This window comes from Dipodomys spectabilis, unplaced genomic scaffold, assembly GCF_019054845.1.
Source record: "Dipodomys spectabilis isolate Male_0828 unplaced genomic scaffold, ASM1905484v1 ptg000043l, whole genome shotgun sequence".
Taxonomy (NCBI): domain Eukaryota; kingdom Metazoa; phylum Chordata; class Mammalia; order Rodentia; family Heteromyidae; genus Dipodomys; species Dipodomys spectabilis.
In genome coordinates, this window is record NW_024870720.1 from 33,099,769 (window position 1) to 33,123,084 (window position 23,316).

Genomic DNA, 23,316 nt, shown 5'->3' on the forward strand with positions numbered 1-23,316 from the left:
TGAAATGCAGAATCAGAAGTTCTGAAGTTGAAGGTGGCTGTTGAGGATGAAGCTGTGGACAACTGCTATGTATGTGTGTGCAGCCATGTATGTATTTATTATCTGTGTCGGTCCGAGGGCTTGAACTCACTGCCCAGATGCTGTCTCTATGTTTTTTTGTTCAAGGCTAGCACTGTACCACTTGAGCCAGTTTCACTTCTGGTTTTGGTTTTTGTTTGTTTGTTTTGTGGTTAATGGGAGATTAGAGTCTCATAAGTGTTTCTGCCAAGGTTGGCTTGGAACCATGATCCTCAGAGCTCAGCCTCCTGAGTAGCTAGGTTACAGATGTAAGCTGCTGATGCTGTTCTTGGATACTAACTTTAACGGGTTATAGGAAGAAGGGTGCTTACTCAAAGTCACTACTTATAGCTGTGCTGGTTTGGGCATGTATCGATTCTCCCAGAACAGGGAATAAGTAGAGACTGAAATGTAGCAGGCATTGACTAGCTCAGACCCTCTGATGTGGTCCTTCATCTTTTGGGAGAGGGATCACAGTTTTTAGATACTTGCCATAGTTTTGACTGCTAGCTACTCTTGCAACTACAGGGTTACCTTCCTTCAGAGAGAGGCTTTTCCTTGTTCTCCCACAGGTATAATATGAATTAGTATCATTCCTACATCAAGTAAGTGGGTTAGGAAATGTAATTCAAATTTAAAATTCAAAGGCTGACATTTGGAAGTTTATGCAATGTTCATGTTACAGGTGCTATACTACAATTGGCATCAAAGCAATCTACTGAACAGAACATGGCAGTATCATCAACCTGTCCAGGACTTCTCTAATGGAGTGGTTTCAGCACACAGCTACTTTGAATCTTGAAAACAAAACTTGATGAGCACATACATGATTACATGTCAAGAGAGAAGAGCTTAGCATGTGCATAAATTCTATTTTCTGTTTAACATTTATGGCAAAAAAATTCTCACTATATGTTGATGTGCATTTTCTTTAAGTACAAAGGAGTTGGCATTCACCAAAGCAGTTTATGAATGCAGTGTGTCTTGATCAATGTCACCCCTTTCAACCTTCTCAACTACCCCTCCCAACCCACCCCTTGCCTTATTTATCTTAATTTTAGATTACGTATTGAATTGTTTGGCAATTTAAGAAAGATGTGATGTGTCCATCTTGATCTTTAAGATCTTCACCTCCCCCTTTGACTCACCTCTTCCCATATATTTCTCAATTCTGTGGTATATACAATGAATTCTTGCCCGCATTCCTATCCTTCCCCACTTCATTCTTCTTCCCTTCTCCTTTTGGTGCCAGTATCCCCACTTGCAAGTGGTATTTATTTTGTTGGGCATTGACTTAGTCTTTTTAAAGAATTGTAGTGAGTGGGGTACAGGGTGCTGAAACATGAGATCCTGTGCATGTTGGTTTTTGAAATAACGTCTCACTCATATTCCTGGGGATGGCCCCAAACTCAAGATTATTTCCCCCCCTGCCTCCTGTGTGGCTGGATTAACAGGCATGGACCACCATATTTAGCTGCATGGCTGAGTATGCCTTTGTTGAGAGAATTTAGGGAGAGTATGCTTTCACTGGGGTTGTCTCACTGGTTCTGGGCAGATTTAGATTAGGTACAATGTCCTCATTTTTAAAAAAAATATTAGATCGATAGAGACATCCATGAAAATTCAAGGCAAATCTTATTAGGCACAGGGAAATGCATTGGAATATTATCTGTCTTTTTATCCTACCTGAAGGAACAATTTCACTTCATGTATAACAGGTTCAGAGACCTGATATTAACAGATGTGTTCTTGAATATAGCTTGTGCGCACATGTTTTATTCTTCAATTAGAGCTTCAGGTTCTTAAGGAATTGTAACTTGAAGTGGTCTCCTAACTTCTCCTTGTGAGGAAATCTGCTTTTTGTCCTGATTACTTTGAATCATAATCTTTCTCTCTCCCACTTCCTCCTACCCTCTCTCTTTCTCTTTCCCCTTCCCACCCTACTCCCCTCTTTTTCTCACTATTTCTCTCTCTCTCTTCAACCCCATTCCTGGGTCTTGAACTCCGGTTCTAGGTGTTGTTCCTGGGCTTTTTGCTCAAGTCTGGCACTCTATCACATGAACTATAGCTTCATTCTGACTTTTTCTTTTTCTTTTTGTTTTGTGCTTAGTTGGAGATAAGAATTTCTCAGACTTTCCAGCCTGGACTGGCTTTGAAAGGAGATCCTGAGATCTCAGCCTCCTGAGTAGCTAGGATTGCAGGCATGAGCCACCAACTTTTCTTCTTTTTAACTTTAAAAATTTTTTTTAACATATTTCTTCCAGGTTATATTGTGATGCAATCATTCTTAATTGCTAATTGTGCTTTTTTTGGTAAAAAAGCAAAAATAGTAAATTGGCATTGTTTTGTTTGTATGTGTATGTTTCAAATTTATTACTATTTTTTAGGTCTGAGTCTGGGACTCAAATCTAGTACTTTGATGGTTTTACTCATGGGCTAGTGCTCTATCAACTAAGCCACATATCCAACGCCCAAATTTATTTTTAAAAACCACACTTTACCCTGAGTGAACAAAGAGAAAGCGGGATTATCAGGGTGAACAGGGAAAGCACATTGCCATAAAGGTAGGTATGAAGATGATGAGTAGAACAATTCTTCTGCTCTGTAAGGCTCCAACCCTCAGGACAGGTGCTTCCTCTGATATTCCAACAGGAAACTGTTCTCAGTTTCCCACCATACTTAGCACCAGGTGATTAGGTCTATTTCTTTCTTTCTTTCTTTTTTTTTATTTGTCGGTCATGGGGTCTGAACTCTGGGCCTGAGCACTGTCCCTCAGCTCTTCAGCTCAAGGTGATCGCTCTACCACTTGAACTACAGTCCTACTTCCAGTTTTCTGGTGGTTTATTGGAGATAAGAGTTTCACAGACTTTCCTGCCCTGGCCGGCTTTGAACTGCGATCCTCAATTCTCAGCCTCCTGAGAAACTAGGATTACAGGAGTGAGCTATGGGCAACTGGCTGCTAAGCTATATTTCTAATTTTAGAGGATTGAGGTAGGAAGCAACAAATGGAAATGAAGAATACAGATACTTTTCTTGATTGTGAATTCATTTGCAACTTTTGTGTAATATAAAATAGAGAATAATATTGATGATTTTTCTTAAAATTAAGAATTTTATTGTATACATTTCCTCTCTTGGTGAACCTTTTAAAAAGACTTTACTTGCACAGCAATCTGTGAATGTTACTTTTACTGCATTACTTATCATTCACTATGATTGTTGATATTGACTTTTGAAGATTTTTCCATATTTTTCTTTTTTCAGTTTGAAAATAATCTCCTTCAAAGAAGATAACTTAATTCACTGATAATAAAAATAAGTAAAACTATGAACTTTTTGTAGATGAAAAACAATCCTTTTGTTTCAGTAGAGCTCATATTTAATCAACTTTCTATTTCCTCATTTGTATTACTGTACTGCCAATGTAGCAAATATGGCTAATAATAACATCCATTTTCCTCTTCTTCCTGAGCAAACAGGTAAACTACATTTTCTGATTTACTAGATTAGGAATACATCATCCATGTTAATGACATAGTGGGTGACATAGTAAATATCACTTTCATACCTACTCCATAAAAATCTCCTACATATAACCTGTTCTTTCTCTCTCACAGGTGTGAACTGGGAGACAGTGAAAAATCTTGTAACTAAATGAATGGAGCAGATTCCACTACTTTCCCATCCCTTCTGCTGCACCAGTACCACTGAACAGTTTAAAGTAAGCAATGGAACTACACTGCTTTAACCACAGAGATTTCAGGCTTTATCACTGCAGCTTTCACTTAATTTACCAAAGCTGGCACACTTCTGAGCATAGAATAGATAGTAATTGCCAAATTGAATCAAGAGAGAGAATTTCTACTACAAATATGCTTCAGGTCTGAAAACCCTGGATTATACTCACTTAGTTGATTTACATCTCCCGATGGAGTGAGGCATTGATGCTTAAATGCTCTGCCTTATTCAGGTAAGACCAGTCTGGATTCGAATGTGTTTTTAGGCACCTTCCCTATTGAAGGAGAGACTCATCAAGTTTAGCGGTACAGTCTTGTGAGTCACAGCTTGTCTTTTGAGAAGAGTGAAGGAAATTGTGTCATTTATCATGGGTAATTCCAATACAGTGCACACTATCAATCTCCTTGACAATCTCCTCAACAGCTCAAAGTCCAAGCTGTGGCTGGAAAGTGGCCAGGTGATAAGCATCCGGATGCTGTGGGCCAGGCCTGCTTCAACACCTGCTCGAAAGTCAGATGTACCATCTGCGGTGCATGGAACCCAGCTTTATGGGAAGGAATCTGACAGTGTAGCAAAGATTCAACATACTGGTGTGAAGGGGCTTGATGAAATTCTCAGCGGATTAACCTCTTTATTTGAATGAAGTGATTTTCTCATTGTAGGAACGATGTTTTTCCTCCTTCATAACCTGCATAAAAAAGCACAATTGACCTTTGGCAAAGCAAAAATATTATCATTCTTGATACATAAAAATTCGAGAGATGGAAATAAATTCATTATAAGTGGTCTGTCTAAACTGAACACAGGCTTAGAGAAGTTGTCTTTAACGTTAGCTACTAGTTAATAGTGGATTTTATTTTCAGATTGTTTAAAGGCCTTGTTTATACTATTATATGTATTATATATGATAATATAACATAAAATATAATACATATCTTATATATGAGAATATATACTATATACGATTTATATATTGTTAACATTAATATATTTAATATATCAATATAATATCTTACTATATATTATATATTATCATATAATATAGTGTATGTGTATGTAGTAATAGTAGAAGTAGTAGTAGTAGTAGTTCTCTCCTGCTTCTGACTTCAAGCTGCACTTTAAAAAACAATTGTCTCCATTTAAAAGTTGCTCTTTCTCATATAAGTGCTTAGTTAAGGGATTATTTACCACTATTTACCTCCATCTGAGAGGTATTCTAATCATCTAGCCACTGTGATTGGTCCAGAGATAGACACATGGCCCAAGATGAGCCAATTAAAATTCTTCCCTAGACTTTTCAAATTTGATCTGAAATGAAAATCGTTTTCTGGTTACTAAGATGAGAACATAATGTGAGAAGCAGTCTGCTATCTTCGTTTCTGCCAGCTTGAGAAACTGAGGCTACTAAACAGAGAATCCTGAAAACAGAAATGGCAAGTCTTGGTTCTTACCTTAATGGAAATAAACTTCACTCCTGCACTTCCCGTTATTTAGTTCTATCAACTAGAGTAGACTCATGCTGTCTGTGGCATATGGTTTTAAGGAGATTACCACTGAAGAAAAACCACAAACACTCACCAAAAGCTAGATCTATTTCATGTTCTTTATGTCAAATACTGAGGAGATTTGCTTCATTTCTCCTATATTGTAGCCCAAGAACCTCTTGTTTCCAATTCTTGGGGTTCATTTTGATACACTTCATTATATATGGTCCAATGCACTTAGCAATTGTTGTCTTTTCATTATTTTGTCATTATCACTGTTTTCAAGAGTCATTAATTTAGCCTGGAGGGAATATTTTTGTTTTACATATGTGTATATGTATATATCTATATTACTTTATCATATATATTTATATAATACTTTAATATGTTTATGTTATAAAACTGGATATGCTTATCTTGTGAATAATACATTATGTAGTATATATGCTATGCATATGAATACACACAAACATACACACACACACAAATACTGTGAATACATCTTCCCATTCTGTGGCTTACTTTTTCATCACTTAATTATGTCTTTCAAAGAGCAGATATTTATTTTACTTTTTCATTTAAAGTTTATTGTGAAAGTGATGTACAGAGGGGTTACAGTTACATAAATAAATAAGTACATTTCTTTTTGAACCATGTTGCCCCTCCTTCATTTTCTCCCATTTCTCACTTCCCCCCAAGTTGTAAAGTTCATTTCCAACATAGTGTCTAGTGAGTATCACTGTTGAATTTGTATGCAATTTGTCCCACAGTTTCTGCGATTCTCCTTCCCTTCCCCAAATCAGAAAAACATACATACAAGACAAAGGATACAGATACCAAAAAACAGTGACAGGGAATAAAACAAAGGAAATAAAAGAAAGAAAAATAACTAAAAATAGTATAATGCAAAACGTCTTTTTCAATTTCTTGGCGTTCATTTTGATAAGCATCACTTTATATCACCATATGCACATTGAGCCATTGTGATCCTCTCCGAAGAATATCCTCCTTTGTTCTCACCATGTGATGCATAGTGTGCTGCTTAATCACGACAAAATACACTTATTTGTCTTTTATTATCCATTGGATTAATTTGTAGATACATAGACATATTCTAGGTATTACAAATGAGAGAGATTACACAGTCTATGTTTCTTTGGGTCTCAGTTACTTCACTTAATATAATTTTTTCCAAGTTCTGCCATGTCCTTTCAAATGGGGTTATGTCATTGTTTTTGATGGAAGCATAGAATTCCACTGTGTATATATATCACATTTTCTTGATCCATTCATCCAGTGAAGGGCATCTCAGCTGATTCCGTATCTTAGCTATGGTATATAATGCTGCAATTATATAGTTGTGCTGATGGCCTTGTTTGTGATCTTTCGGGTAAATGCCCAAGAGTGGGATTGCTGAGTCATAGAGAAGCTTTATGTTTAGTCTTTTGAGGAACCTTCATATTGCTTTCCAGAGTGGTTGAACAAGTTTAGATTACCATCAACAGTGTAGTATTGTTCCCTTTTGCCACATCCCTGCCAGTATTTGTTATTACTTATTTTCTTGAGAATGGCCATTCTACCTGGAGTGAGGTGGAATCTCAATGTTATTTTGATTTCCATTTCTTTTATGGCTAGAGATGTTGAACATTTCTTCATGTGTCTCTTGGCCATTCTTATTTCTTCTTTGGAGTAATCTCTCTTTAAGGCTTTAGCCCACTTGTTGATGGAGTTGTTATTTCTTTGAGGATTTTTTTAGGGGTTTAAATTTTTGAGCTCTAAGTATATTTTTTAATTTAATTTAATTTTATTGTAAGGGTAATGTCAGAGTGGTTACAGTTACATACATAAGGTAATGAGTACATTTCTTGTCGAACATTGCTACCCTCTTCCCTCCTTTTCTCCCACTTTCCCTACTCCTTGGCTCACCCACTATGTTGGCTCCCCCAACATAGTGTCATGAGAATAACAAAATGGTAAGACAAAGGATAAAAGGTGAACCAATGCAGCAGTAACACTCAATAAAATTTTATGAGGAGAAAGGTCAGGCCCATTGGTTTCTTAGGAAGGTCAAGGGGATAGAACTGATATTTTGGCTCTCATAAATCATTTTTTGATGCTTGATTTGACAGGAGCTCTAAGTATATTTTAGATATGAGGCCTCTGTTTGATATATAGCTAGTAAAGATCTTCTACCAATCTATGGGCTATTTATCCTGCAGAAACTCTTCAGTTTAATATAACCCCGTATATCCAGACTTTCTTTGATTTGTTATGTTTCTGGGTCTTTATTATGAGTTTTGACCTGAACCAAGGAGCCCTAGTGTTTCCCCTATTCCTTCCTATAATATTTTCATTGTAACTGCTTTTACTTCAAGGTCTTTGATCTATTTGGAATTGATTTTGTGCATGGTAATATGTAAGGTTCTAACTTCAGTATTTTCCATGTGTATAACCAATTCTGCCTGCAGTATTTGTTGAAGAGTCTCTCTTTCTTCCATCCTGTGTTTTTGGCTCACAACAAATATTAGGTGTCTGTGAGTCCATTTCTGGGTCTTTGATTTTATTCCGTTGGTCTTCAGGCCTGTTCATGTGCCAGCACCAAGCTGTTTTTATAACTATAGTTTTGTAATACAGTTCAAAGTTGGTATTCATTTTCCTCCAGTGCTGTTCTTCTTTCTAAGGATTGTTTTTGTTATTTGGGGTCTTCTATAATTCCACATGAATTTTTGGGTTTCTTTTTCTATATAATTGAGGAATGTTGTTGGGATTTTGATGGACATTGAATTGAATTTGTAGATAGCCTTGGGCAGTATTACCGTTCTCACGATGTTAATTATCCCAATCCAGGAACAAGGGAAGTTTTTCCACTTCCTCAAATCAAGAGCAGATATTTTAATCTTATAGAGACTATTAATGGTTTTAGTGCTCATTCTTTAAATTTATTGCAAATTGAGATGATACAGAGATTTTTTTCAAACATTCTCAGTCTCCCATCACAGTCTCGCTCATTGTCTACCTTCTAAAACATGGTGACACCTCTGTGAGAGATGATAAATTTTATTGTCACATTGAACCCATAGCTCCAGATTATTGGTGCTGTATGTTCCATGGACTTGGGTAAAGTTATCACCTTATTTATTCCAGACAATACTTTCTGGTCACTACAGATCTGAAATCCTGCCTGTCACTGATACTTTTCCTGTCTCCATGGTTCAGTCCATATCCAGAATATCATATAATTGAAATAATATCATATATTTAGTCTTTTCAGATTGACTTCTTTCACTTAGTCATATGCATTTAAATTCTTCCATGTATTTTTATTTTATTTTTTGAGTGATGGTCCTAGGGCTTGAATTTGACCTGGACACTGTTCTTGAATATTTTTGTTCAAGGTTAGTGCTCTACTTCTTGAGCAATAGCTCCACTTCTGACCACTTTTGACTTTTCAGTGGTTGACTGGAGATAAGAATCTCACAGACTTTCCTGCTCAGGTTGGCCTTGAATCATGAACCTTAGCTCTCAACCTCCTGAATAGCTAGAATTAAGCATGAGTCAATGGCATCTGGCTTCCTTACATTTTATAGCTGGATAACCCACTTCTTTTAATTACTGAATAACACTTTGTTGCCTGGTTGTACCACTAGTTGTATCAGGTGTCAGAGTTCACCTACTGAGGGACACATCATGGCTTCTAAATCTTGGCAAATATGGTAAATCTACTATAATCACCATTCTGTAGTTTTTTTGTATAGGCTTAAGTTTTCAAACCATTTGGAAAAATACAGAGGAGTGTGATACTGACTCAAAAGATAAGGGACATTGCCAAATCATTTTTTGAAGTGACTGTAATATTTTGTATAACTAAGAATTCTCACTGCACTACTCTCTTGTCAACATTTGATGTCATCAATATTTGGTTTTTTCTTTCCTATCCAAATAAACATGTGGTATCTCATTTTAAATTGCAATTTTCAAATGATGTTCAACAACTTTTTATATACTTTGTCATCTACATATAAGTACTCTTCATATTTTTAAAGTATTATTAAATTGGGCTCTTTGTTTCAAGAGTTCTATGCCTATTTTTGTAGAAATATCATAGATTTGTGTGTGGTGATCTTCTCACCTCAGGCTTTATTCAAGTTATGTAGGTATTATGAGGACTATTTTTCCTTACTATTATAGATGTAGTGCCTAGGACAGTGTCTGGCACCTAGAAGAAATTTGGCACTTGTTAGAGAATTTGTGATTCTGTGGAAGGGAATTTATCTTCTACTACAGAAAAAATATGAGTTATGTGGCTATAAAATATTAGAAAGTAGCCTCATTTGTTAAAAGATAAAGTACAATGAATGAAAAACTAAGAAAACAAGCACTGTTTGTCAATATTAAAATGTTGAGAATAGCCTCCTTGAACAGGGAAGTTAATTGTGTGCTTTTTATTCTTCCTTGTTAGTACTTTCTTTTGTTTTCAGATTTATGCCCATTACTCATTGAATTTAAAAACTGTATAAAAGAAGTTGATAGTAATCAATGCGTGGCATATACAGTATATAAAATGAAATATGAGCTACTTCTCCTGAGTTTATTTTTGAATTAAAAACAAACAAATAAATATACAGTGAGATATAGCACTCAAGAGAGTGAAATAAAAAATCCTGGGAAAGAAATTAGTATAGAAAAATAAGAATAATCCTAATGAATAAATGACTGTTTAAGTTAAACGTTGGCAGGTAATGGGTTGAAGCTTAAAGTTATGTGTGAGAAGTTACCTGAAAGTGTAGCATAGTCTTGATAACAGTATTTCACTGCTATTTTCTTGCTAGAAACCCCTATGATCCTCATTCTTGGACTGGTTTTCATTTATCATTTTCTTGATTCTTGATTTCCTCAAGTTATCTCTTAGTGATCTACCTTGCTCACATAGCACAATCCTCTTAGAGAAAATTCAGCATGTTCTTATATGAATACTAATTCTCATTTCTGATGTTGTCTTCTGTAAATACATTGTTATAATGCTCCATTAGTACCTCCATATGTCATTTCTCCAAGGAAATGGGTTTGTATAGTTAAGCCTTTTCTTCTTCTGCTCCTGGTGGGTCTCATCTGACCACAGGAAACATGCATTTTTAACCTTTCCTCCATCCAATATATTTACGGTGTCAAGCCCCACAAACAGAACCAAACATAACATATGACTGGGGAATTATTCTGGATTTCAGTATCAGGAATCCTTTTCTGGCCCTTGAATCTAAGCTCTGAATGCCAAACCTTGTTTCTATAAGGCCTAAAAGTGAAATTTTGACCTATATCTGTGTCAGCTAGTAAAGATCAGAGACTTTCAGTCCTCAACACTGTGAGAGCCTCTGTACTTCCCACCAATTTTGAATTTTTCCTTTCTTTCTTTACAAACATTACTTGACCCTGCCCAACTTCATGCATATTAATAGGCATTTAACTTTCATAGATTTCACACTTTATTTTTCTCTAATTTGTTTAGAGCAGCTTCAAGTTGCCATTTAAGAAGGTTATAAAGTATGTGCTTGAGAAACAAAGTCTCTTGGGGCTGCACAATTCATGTAGAAACTGAGCTAAACTTTCTTATGTGACTGTATAGGCTTTTGTATCAGTGACTTTAAATATTGAGTCACTTGAAAGAGTTCTATATTGATTGTAGAAATTATTATTTGAACAATTCTATGTTTGGGTGCATTTATATTAAAACAGATTCATCAGCATGAACAGTATGTTAATGTTTATGCATTCTTTCATGCACTCTTGATTTATTAATAATTGAGGCATTAAATAATATAATAGAAATTATATTTGGTTGCAGTTCATTGTTGAAGATTTAGACATGAAATTAAGAATCTGACATGTACTATGCTTTTTTAAAGAAGAGGAAAATAGAAATTTGTTTACTTGGCAATAAATCAAGAGTATTATCCAGCAAGTCGTAGAATACTAAAGCATTTTTTCTTGAAACATTCTATTATGAAATGTAGTGACACTGTCACACTTAGGGACCTCCTTTCAGGATGCAGAGTCACCTTTAAATGCATTTTTTTCTAACTTGAAATTTTTTGCAGAGGAGATAAATGTATAAATTAGTATGCCAACGTGATTGCCATGTGGAACACAGAACTCAAAATGTTTAGCCATTTACAAAGTATTCTAGTCGAAAAGTTGTCATGCCAGTGATGACAGCCTAGGGGCTTTATGATATCCTAGGATTTCACCTAGGAATTCATGAGGTCCATAGCATTTCCCAATTTTATGCCAAAGATTCAGCAAGCATGTTTTTATTTTTGTTTTTTCCAAGTTTTAGGGCTTGAACTCAGGGCCTGGATACTGTCCCTGAGCTTCTTTTGCTCAAGGCTAGCACTTTATCCACTTGAGCCACAGAAGCGGACCACTTCTTGCCAGGGCTTCATGCATGGCAGGCAAGCACCCTACCACTAAACCACACTCCCAGCCCATGAAAACGTATTTTATGTCTATTATTCTAGAGCTAGATTCTATAGTTTCTATTAGATGAATCTAAAAAGTGTTTATAGTATAAAACTTGAGATGTAAGTATTAATATACATACTTTTCATTCACTGATTCATTTAAAAAGCAATTATTGCCAGGGTGGTGCTACACATATATACCTGTAATCCCAGCACTCTGGAGGTAGAACAGGAGGATCATAAGTTTGGGGCCAGCAAAGGCTTTGAAGTAAGTTCCAGGACAGCTTGGGTCACAAAGCAAGGTTCTATTCCAAATAAGCTCTCTCTCTCTCTCTCTCTCTCTCTCTCTCTCTCTCTCTCTCTCTAGCTCACTCTTTCTCTCATTCTCTCTCACTCTCTGTCTGTCTCTCCCTCTTTCTCTCTTTCTCTCTCTCTTCCTCTGTCTCTCTTTCTCTCTCTGTCTCTCTCATACACATACACACACTCAGTAGATACTGTTTTAGATACTGGGTAATCAGCAGTATACAGTATACGAAATGGTACAGGCAATTGGTAGAGATAACTAAGTGTGTTAAATATTGGAATGTGTTGGACAGGTTTGAATGGCATGAAAAATAAGAATGGTAACATAAGTTAGGAGTGCATGTTTAGTCACTGTAGAAAAGATCAGGAACATTGCCATCTGTTTAGGGAAACTGAGAAAATTCTAGTCATGTGACCTGTGAGCAAAGTCTATCAGTATGAGGACTGTGAGGATGGAAATTTGATTGACCCAAATGGCTTGGTATTCTGGTCATCTTGACTTAGCTTGACTTAACTTGACTGGTTGTTGAAAAATACAAAAACATTCAATAGGCAGTTTATCTTTACTGAGAGGAGATACAGCACAAGCACATTAACTTGATTCAAATTGGATGTTAATTTGGGATTATACAAAATACAGGTCTTAGTTAATATATGAGACATGCTCCAAAACAACTATTAAGGTCGTCTGAGGAAATACTAGAGGCTCATAGAGATTGAAAAATATAAGTAATCACCACATAGTTGTTGAGCTGCAAGACTGAATAGTTTAATTAAGATTGGGTTTCTGCCAAGTTGGTGCAGTGATGGAATAGACAAGGTAGTTAAGTTCATATACTATATACAAGGGAGTGATTAGAATGATAGACCATAAATAAGGACCAATTAATGAGGGAGCTGAACACATAAGGGCAGTGAGCAATAATAAAAACTTGGTAAGACAACTCTCCATCCATCCCAGTGGGAATGGAGGAGGGTCTGAACTGGAATACACGGAGTGGGAGCTGAGGTATAGGAGACTTGCTCCAGAGAGTGGCAGCCTTTTTATTTTATTTTATTTTATTTGTGAACATACTGTACAGAGGGGTTACAATTACATGGGCAGGATAATGCATACATTTCTTACCAAGCATTGCAGAGAGTGGCAGCCTTGAAAGAGAAAAGAGGGTGTGTTTCTTGGAATTGAGAAAATCCAGGGCATACCATGGGACATGGCTGCAGAAGGGCAGGGGACAAGACTTTTGGAGGAGAAGTCAAGAAATATTAAAATTACTTCATACTGGCTCTTCCCTCAGACTATTCAGAAGTCTTCATAATGAGATTTTTTTTATCTGACTAATCTAGCTCAAAATTTCAAACTTCTAACTTCTCACCTCACAAATAAGCATCACATATCTATGTTCTTCATTTCATTCTTTTCTTTTAGTACCTATTATCTGAAATACTATATATTTTATTCTTCAGCTTTGGTTTAATTCTCATTTACTTTATCTTATTTCCTTAAAAGTAGTGGGTTTTTTATTTTTCACTTTTTCTTTTACACGATAGCTTTTGCTCTTAGAATAATGCTTGGTATTCTTAGCACTGCAAACATATTTGATATATGTACAGGTTGTTGGAAATATTATCTTCTTAAGTAGTAAAATAACCAACAATTATACAACTGCTGGATAGAAGAGGGTGGCATTGAATTGGGGACTTGTCTGTAAAGAATGGAGGGCAATGAGCCAGGCTCTAGCAAATGTCCAGGAGGCAGAGTGGGGACCAAAGTGTTTCAGAGTGGAAGGGAAGAAAATGACCAGAAACATAGTTTTAAAGAAGTATAACAGTAGTTACACCTGTATTGTCATGGTGAGATTGCCAGAGAAACACTCTGGGAGAGAAACACTCTTTAAGAAACACTCAACTTCCTCTCAGGGCCATCTTTGTTACTTGTGTTCCCCACAGATTTCCCCACAGGGATCTATAGTCTATTGTCAACATTTTATTATTTCTATCACTTCATATATTTATTTCCTGCATTGGTAATACCTAGTGACAAAAATATTACTCTACTTTATGCAATCCCAAGTACTTTGCTCCTTTTTTTCTTGCTGAACTCACATTATACTTAGCAGGAGAAACACTATTACTCCAGATGTCCATGCCTTCCCTTTGTCTTCACTCTCAAGCATTGTCCACATCTCAACATCCCAATGAAGCCTATCAGATAGTCTCCTTTTACCACCATCTCACTTGGCACCAGTAGTTCCCTTATTCTACCATGTATAGTCTTCTGCCACATCAAATCACTTATTTAATGTGTTGTATGTTTTCTGTTTCCCCACCTCCTCTGCAGATGAGAATCTCTATAAGACCGGATCTTTGAATGAAAAAAACAAAGGCTCCAATCACAGGTAAAGCAGTGAATTAGAAGCAAGGTCTGGGGTCAATGGACTCTGGGTAACCTTATCTTCCAGACATGGGCATGTGAGAGAAGGCTCTTTTATGCCAAGTCCAGCACAACAAAAGCACCTCTGAAATTGTACTTCCTTTCTCAGGGTTAGCTACATGTCTTCATAAAGTGCAGATAGATCTTACTAGGTAATTTTTATACAATAAATAATTTGGAACTGTTATAATGATTTTAGTGTCAGAATGGGATAACTTACAGTCATGTCAGTTGGCCAGAAAGTCAGGATGATTTTAACCCCTACTGAATTTATGAATAAAGCATGGGAAATATTTTATGTGCATTGACATATTTAGCAATAATAAAAATAAGCATAGCTTTAATTAATCTTTGGAATGGCCATAATTTGATATCAGTATTAATTAATGAATCAAAAGAGAACAATATTTAATCTGATGCCATGATTAAAATGAGGTGTGTTCTCAACAGGGAAGAAAGCAAAAACAATAGCTTAAAGAGGTTAAATTGGTAGCTAGTAGCACTTGTGTATTTTCATTTCATTGTATAAGAATACAAATAGCATTTGTAGAAAACTTTAAAAGCATGAAAAGTTATAACTTTTGTCAATGACTTGCAAGAGAAAAGTAAGACTTAGTGATGTTTATTTAATTGGCCAGAGGTCCCTGAGTAGAAAATCATAGGCTTGAGATTCAAATGCAGGTCATCTTAGTTGTGCGGTGCTCTTTCCATGACATCTAGCACAGGAAGTAGATATAGTAGGTGCTTTGGTAAATTTATTTTTAAATATAGGTTGTAGGAAAATAATTATCCATATCCTGTTTAATGTCAATAGAAGTCAGAGGGAAAAATTTATTTTAAGGGAGAAATTTTGCTGTGTTTGAAAGTGAAAATTCTAAGTCCTAAGATTTTGAATGGATTGATACTATTTTAGTATTTCAGAAAAGCTTCTGGAATGAAATTCCTTTTTGGTTTCATGTTCTCTCTCCCTCCCTCCCTCCTCCCCCCTCCCCCTCCTCCCCCTTCTCCTCCCCCTCCTCCTCCCCCTCCCACTCCTCCCCCTTCTCCTCCCCCTCCCCTCCCCCTCCCCTCTCTCTCCTCCTCCCCCTCCCCCTCCCCCTCTCTCTCCTCCTCCTCCTTCTTCTTCTCTTCCTCTCTTTCTCCTTCTCCTTCACCTCCTTCTCCTTCACCTCCTCCTCCTCCTCTGCCTTCTCCTTCTTCTTTCTTCTTTGTTCCCTCCTCCTCCTCCCCTTCCTTCTCCTCCTGCTCTTCTTTTTTGATTTTTTTTGTCTTTTTTGGTCATTGTAAATCTGGAAAGTCTTCCTGTCCCTGAAGAGTTATACATCTCTCTGCCTATAGTGGGTCTATATAGAATGCTTGTCCTCTTATAAGCTATTTTTTCCTTTCCTAGGATAGAAGAGATAGATAATAATACCATGTCTTCACCCTTATATTCTTTCTCAGAATTGGACAGTTTCCCCTATGCCTAGAAATGCAATTTATGAATATCTGGAAGACATGAAGTTTAAATTTTTGTTTTTACCTAGTTATTTACTATACTCTTAAACAGTTATGATAGCATCTCCTTAAGTAATGTATTAGTGTTATATAAAAACAATTGTTTTGTTGGCAGTTTTATGGAAAAGAATATTTTAATTGTTCTGTAACATGTATATAGACACTGTATATGATTGCCTAGATAATAGTTTTAAGTTTAGCTGTGTTTTAGTGATGCTCTCCCTTTCTTTTACCCCATATCAATTTACACAGTTATGCAATGTTACCTTCTGTATTTAAGTTTTGCAAACAACACTGTAGCACTGTTCATCTCACAGAATTAAAGTCTTTCCAGATGTGGATTTGATTAATAGAAGCTTACTAACTGTGGCTAATTACTGATAATGATAGTATCACAAAGCAACTTCCTCACCAAAGTCACCTTGGTCTTTTCTGGTTGCTAGACTAGAAAGAACCCCTGAACACACACACACACACACACACACACACACACACACACACACACACACACACACACACACACCTCCCCAAATCTAAATAAAAGCAGAATAATATTTAAACTTTGTCTAAGGTGGAAATTAATATAAATCTCCTTTTGGGGGGAAAGAGATGATCATTTAGAGTTTTGTAAGAACTTTAGCCTCACAGACTCATTTCTCAGTATGAATAGATGAATCAGGTGTCTGAATATTTAGTTATGGTCAATGACCTGTTCCTTTTATCTCCTTGAGACTTAGATTTCCATTTTAATTGTTTCTATCACCTAGAAACATAAGAACAGAGTCAGTGTATTAAGAATAGAAGCTGAAATGAGTTTGTCTTTCTCTGTCTTCCTAATTTTTATATAGGTGAAGCCCTCTAATATTATTAACTCTTTTCCATGGCCCTCTCTCCAAAGCTGTCCTCTGTACAAGAAAGTGACATTGAAAATAAAATTCTCTAAAGATGGGAATGTGGGTAATAAACAATTAACTGAATAACAATCTGGAAATTTCCTTATTAATCTCCTGGTAGACAACAAAGCAATGTAGACCAAGACAAGATGATTTATAAAGAAATTGAGCTGATCCCACATTGCCTCCTGTGCAAATTTTCAGGCCCAGTTTGCCATTACCAGCTGGTTTTGTTACTATAGCTCTGTAGTTGAGTTTGAAGTATGGAAAAATAAAAATATTTCTTGATCAGAAATTCTTCCTTGTTTTTTAGAGCCCAGAGAAATAAGAATTCTCAGATAGAGTCCACCATATCATTCTTATCCGAATTACCCTTCATCTACATACACTGAGAAACACGTTAAATCTTCAGCAAGAAATCACAGTTTCTAGTTGTGCCACTGGGACTTAGGTTTTGAACTAAAACCAAACAATTTGCACACACAGGATGACTAAACACTTGTTTGTTAGGTGAATTGTCCTTTCAAAACTTTTGAACGTTTCTGTGACTCCCTCAAATTCTCAGTCCTAGGTAAATTAGGATGATCAGCCACGACTCATGAAGTACGTTGGGTTCGGAGAAGTGTTGTGGTCTGCTCACGGTATTATCTTACCACCCATAAAAACATCACTTTTAAAATGAAAATGCTTTAATGTGACATCACTTTTAAAATGAAAATGCTTTAATGTGAGACACTTTCTCTATATTTTCATATATGTTTATAATCTTTAGGTAACTGTACAATGCATTCGCCATTCAACAAATCAGTTTACAAGTACATCTTGATCGATGTCACTCCTTTTCCCATTCTCCCTTAACCCCCCAACCCAATACAATTTCTTTGTAATTTGGAAGATGAAAGAAGGAAAATTAATCTCTTTTATGACAATGTGACCTTAAACTTACTTGCTGAGACCAGCTGCTAACCACCTGGCTTCCCTTACTCTATCAGTTCTTAAAAACTAGTATTAAAGAGAAATTGTACTGACTTTAATGAAGAAAATAAACCTTACTTTTGACTTCTTATTTATCGTTGCTTTACTTTGCCGATAACTCAAGCTTTCCACATTGTTTTCTGATGTAATTATTCAAAATATTAATGGAACAGAATATCTTCTTTTAAGTTATGAATGTAATCAACTTTGAGTCTTTAATTGTAATTTTTTCCATAAAATTCTTTTAATTTAGCCTAATATAATGGCACATCAACCAGTAATAGGTACATTAAATTGAATCATGATGCTCATATACACATTTTATGACACAATCAAATATCTTAATGCATTAATTCATATCAATCAGTTAATAAAATCAAGTAAGAAACATTTTTCTATTGCTGCTAACTGTACTTACTCCATTTACTAGGTGAGAAGTCTAAAACCTTAACACCATGATGTACAGGACTTCTCATTTTAAACATCTGAGAAATGTCCATGCCTCTAAGATTTTACTAAGTTGATCGTTGATGGATAAACTAAGAAAATGCCTAAAATTCAACTTCAAGTTTTCCTCAAGGAAACCATTCTTGTCAAATTAATTCCACACTGAAAAATACGGATATTGTTCCCTATTTGATGGGAAAAGAAGTAATAGCTCCCAAGAGGTACTTCAAATCTTGTCTCTCATTGGCACACATTGGGGCGTGTTTGAAGAAAATTTTGGAGGCTATATCTTGCTATATATCCCAGACAAATCTGGAATTCACAATCTTCTCACTTCTGCTTCTCAAGTGTTGGGATTGTGATCACGTACCACCACATCTGGCCAGTCATTATCTTTAAGGTACTAAATCAGTCTTGAAAAGTTAAAAGTTAAAGACAAGTTATTTGGTCAATTAAGCAATAAATACTTATGGTTATTATTTATGGCCTAGAATTTTAAAGTATAGTGTTAACCATATCTGAATATGTAGTAAATAATATTTTATTTTGAAGAGTCAAATTCTTTTAAAGAAGGCAAGACAAATATACCTAAAACAATTAAAAAATAATAAAGTACTCATCTATGAAGAACTTTCTATAAATTCAATATATTTGAGTCTTAAATTTTCTAATTGATAATTTATCTAAATAATTATTTATGTAATCAATTTGTCTAATCAATTCTTTATTTGATTATATGTTGAATGTTTTTCTTCCCTCCTTTTTTCCCTCCCTTTCTTTCTTTCTTCCTTTCTCTCCCTTCCTCCCTCTCTCCCTTCCTTAATTCTTTTCCTTCTCTCCCTCTTGTCCTCCTTCTCTCTATCCCCTTCTGTTTGTCTTTGTCTGTCTGCTTGTCTGTCTGTCTGTCTCTGTCTGTGTTTCTCGTGTGAAAGAGAAACACACACACACACACACACACACACACACAAACACATCACATACCTTCCCTGGTATCTGGTGTGACCTACTGCACACTGGCTTCATCTTCCCCCATGACTTCTGAAAGCTCCAGGTTTCACATTTCACAGGTACCAAACTAGGTATTACTGACTTTCATTATTTGAATGCAAAATAGTACTAAAAGGAGTTTAAGCAGGTCAACCAGGCTGAAAGCTTCTATGCCCATATTGATAAAGTATGGTCAAGCAGTTTGAGTAATATACATCTATACTGTTACCCAGAAGTTCTGAAGCAAAGAACCATTCTCACAAGAAGGGAATGTAGCTCCTGTAAAAATGAAAGTGTGTTTGGCAGCTAAAGTCTTTTACCTACACAATTCTCACTTGAAACTTTCAATACCTTTAATAATATCTACATCTACACGTACGTCTACACCCATGGACACTGATATAAACATATGGATTGGCAGCAATGGGAACAAAACTCAGGAGCTTGAGGTCTGTAGGTAAGTTCTCTACCTTGAATGATACTTGGTCAGCCCTTTCTACTTTAGTTATTTTTCAAATAAGATCTTGTATTGTTCCCCAGCTTGTCTTGGACTACAATCCTCCTATTACCCTTTTCATATAGCTAAGATAACAGATGCATACTACTACACCCAGTTTCTTGGTTAAGGTAAGGGTTTCAGACTTTTGCTTGTGCTGCACTTGAATCACAAACCTCCCAGTCTCTACCTTCTGAATAGCTGGGACTATAAGCAAGAATTGATCAACTAGCTAAATATTTGTATTGTATTAACAATTATTTTTCCAATTTTATGTATCTGAAATGTTTGGGGGCTCTTATAGAGTTGGCCAATTGCCCAACTTCCAGAAGTGCAGCACTGCCCACATGAATGGATCCCTCTCTTGGAACTGCAAAATGTGAGGGGCTCAATTCAGACCTATTTGTTATTCTAACCATTCTGTTTGGCTCATTCCTTTCTCTTCAAGGTTCATATTACCTCCAAAGATAAGGTATTTTTTTTCTAGGCCTCGGACAGATGGGTATTTTATTCAAAGAGGTAACTTAACTGGATGAGAAGCCATATAGAATTGGTTGTCCAATGCTCAGTGAACTCAGAAATCCAAAACAGTAGCTTTTAAGATGAACTTCACTATTCTTTAAATAGTTAGCTAATTGTGGCCACTTGGCTAACAGCATCTCTTCCTTACCTTTGGACAACCATGGCTCAGCTGTGTAGACCGTGTGCTATCACTCAGGGCTTGCCATAAATTTTTACCCCTGAGCTCTAACTAAGGGACTAGTGACTTATTGGTTGAGTAGAAGGGATTGTCATATGCACATTAGTGACTATGATGACATTTAGAAATGGGTCATTTTTCCCTTCCTCAACAAATACAGTCTTTGTGAATTTAAATCATCAGTGCTGGCTTTTTCTCCCTCACGATTATGTTACCATAAAAATATTGAAGTGTAACAAATGACTTGCTTATCTATCATTGCTAATGGAATAGTGAGAATCAACTTAGAAACAGTTTTCTGCTTTTGTTCTGCTGGGGGAAAAAAGCAGTTTCTATGTCTTTCTTTTTATGCAGATGAGGGTGTCTACTCTTTTTGGAGATATTATTATGGAGAGATATCATTGATCATGTCCTCAGGGTAATAAATAATTACTCTACTAACTATTGCTCTGAAAGAAACTGACATGAAGTAGTTTCAAATTAACCACTGCTAATTGCATGCATTGTTTCAAACTTATTACTGCAATCTGATTAACATGCTACTGAATAGAACTGGCAGGAAGCGTTCTTTCTGCTCTATTTTAACTTCTTTAATGTTAAACAACGGACTATATATGGAATTTACACTGCTTTAGGAATTAAAAGTTATTACTAATTTAAAGACAAAAAATTTTAGGTGAGTTTATGTTTAGGAAATTGAAGAATATTTTACATTTCTAATAGGAAAAGTGCCCTTCATTACATTCACAATATATTCTAGCCTAAACTCCATAAAACCCCGCTGTTATAAAGTTTCTTCAGTAAACTATTTTACATATGAAAGAAGTGCCAACTCACATTTTTTAACGGGGTTGAGTTGTAGAAATACATGTTTGTGTTTTTACCAGCCAATAGTGCTCTGTGAAGCTTATAGTGACTAAGTCTTTAATCTTAATTAGTCATTATGATATGGGACAATATCACAACCATAATTTAGGCGTGCTTTTTTCTCCTCCAGTCTCAAAGCCATTTGGAAGTTCAGCACAATCTAAGCTTTGGAGAGAAAAAATCAAAATACCTGCTGCACTGGTGGTTGTTTTGTGGCATACTGGAACTCCCTAGACCTGAGTAGAAGTGATAATGGCATCTAGTTGTTTTCATCCAAGACTTTGCTGACCTATTTGGAGCTTATATGAGACATCTTCTGAAAATGGCCAGTAATACAAAGGTGACAAGATTTTTCATGGGTTATATTTCAGCAGGAGTCGGTAGGGTAGAAAACAGTTCATAAGTTTCAAAATGGCTCTTTTTTAAACTCCATTTGAGAGGGGCTGATGGAAATATGTATTATGTGAAGAAACAAGCAAAATTATCCCTGAGTAAGTGGGGCCTTAAGGAAAGCAGATCAATCGATTTTACATAAAAAGAGGATACGAAAGATGATTCTAGAATTAAAGAAAAATTACGATAGGCTTTTCCTCTGCTCTTTTAAGAGCATCCAAGTGAATTTCAGCTCTGGATTTTGAACACGTTATCATAACTAATAGCTTAGTATCAGCTGGTTCTAAGAGGCTACAACAAAGGTTCATGAAAACCAGTGTTTTTAAGCATCCATTGGGCATACTTGAATAGTCAGCAAGATACTTAAACAGTTGATTTTGCTGGCAGCCCAGCCAGTTTTCAAGTGTATCATGAAAACTGGCCTGCGGGTCCAGCCTGAGATTGTTCCAACCCTGCTTTTGCATAGCCAGAAATTCTCTTTCTGTTACAGATTTCTACTCCAGCGAGGTTTGCAGAGTTTGGGCATTTTCACTGTGGATTGGTGATTCGTTAGCCCACAGGCCAAGGAGAGAAAAAAAAATTATATCCCAAATAAAATTCAACCCAGTTAAGATGTCTTCATCTATTTTTCAGTGGGCTCAATGACTTCAGTCAAAACAACTATTGAATGGATGTGTGTATTTGTATGTAAATTTTTCTGCTTTCAAGGTTTTAAGAGTATAATGAAAACACCATCTCAGCAACATCACATAGAAGATTTAGTTATTTTGCAAAGTTTGGGTAATGACACTTCTACAGCATGCACAGGCACGAGAGCAAACAGAGATGTGTGAATTCAGGAAAACAGCCAAATGCACAATCCAAGCTGAGGAGTGTCACAGTGAAATGAAGAAGCTTGTAAATACCTACCAGTATTTTTAGGTAAAGTGTGTTCTAGCATATTGCCAGTGGGGGCTGCCTGTGTGTTTGTGTCCCTAAGCTTTAAAATCATCTGATATTAAAGGTGATCTGAAAACAATGAGAAATGACAGATGTATTCATCTAGATGGTAGGTGTGAGAGTGCATGTGTGTGCACATGTATACACACACAATGTGTGACTGCTGGATGTACAGAATGCATTTTTACTCTGGGTCTTGAACAGACGAGGGAGCCCTCTACTGCTTAGAAATTGTACTAGGCGCAAACTGTAGAGATTTGCTTCTAGTGCATTACGAACTGTCCTCCAAAAGCAGGGCTATTGTGTATTTCTTTTATTATTTTATTTTTTAAATGCATTTTTATTGTAAAAATACTGTACAGAGGGGTTACAGTTATATGAGCAAGGTAATGAGTACATTTTCTATCAAGCATTGTTGCCTCCTCCTTTCAAACCATGGAAAGAGATGCTTTTTTTTTTTTTTGTAAGGAACTGAAAATACTATACAATTATATGTAATTCTGTTTGAGATTCAATCCTTCAAACATTTAAGGAAAAACTTTCCTCCCCTGTTCATCCTTTTACTGTAATGGCAATTTTATTTTACCACAATGAAACCATAAATATTTACAAGACTGTAATGAAAATGTGAGGCATAAATAATAGCATTTTCCT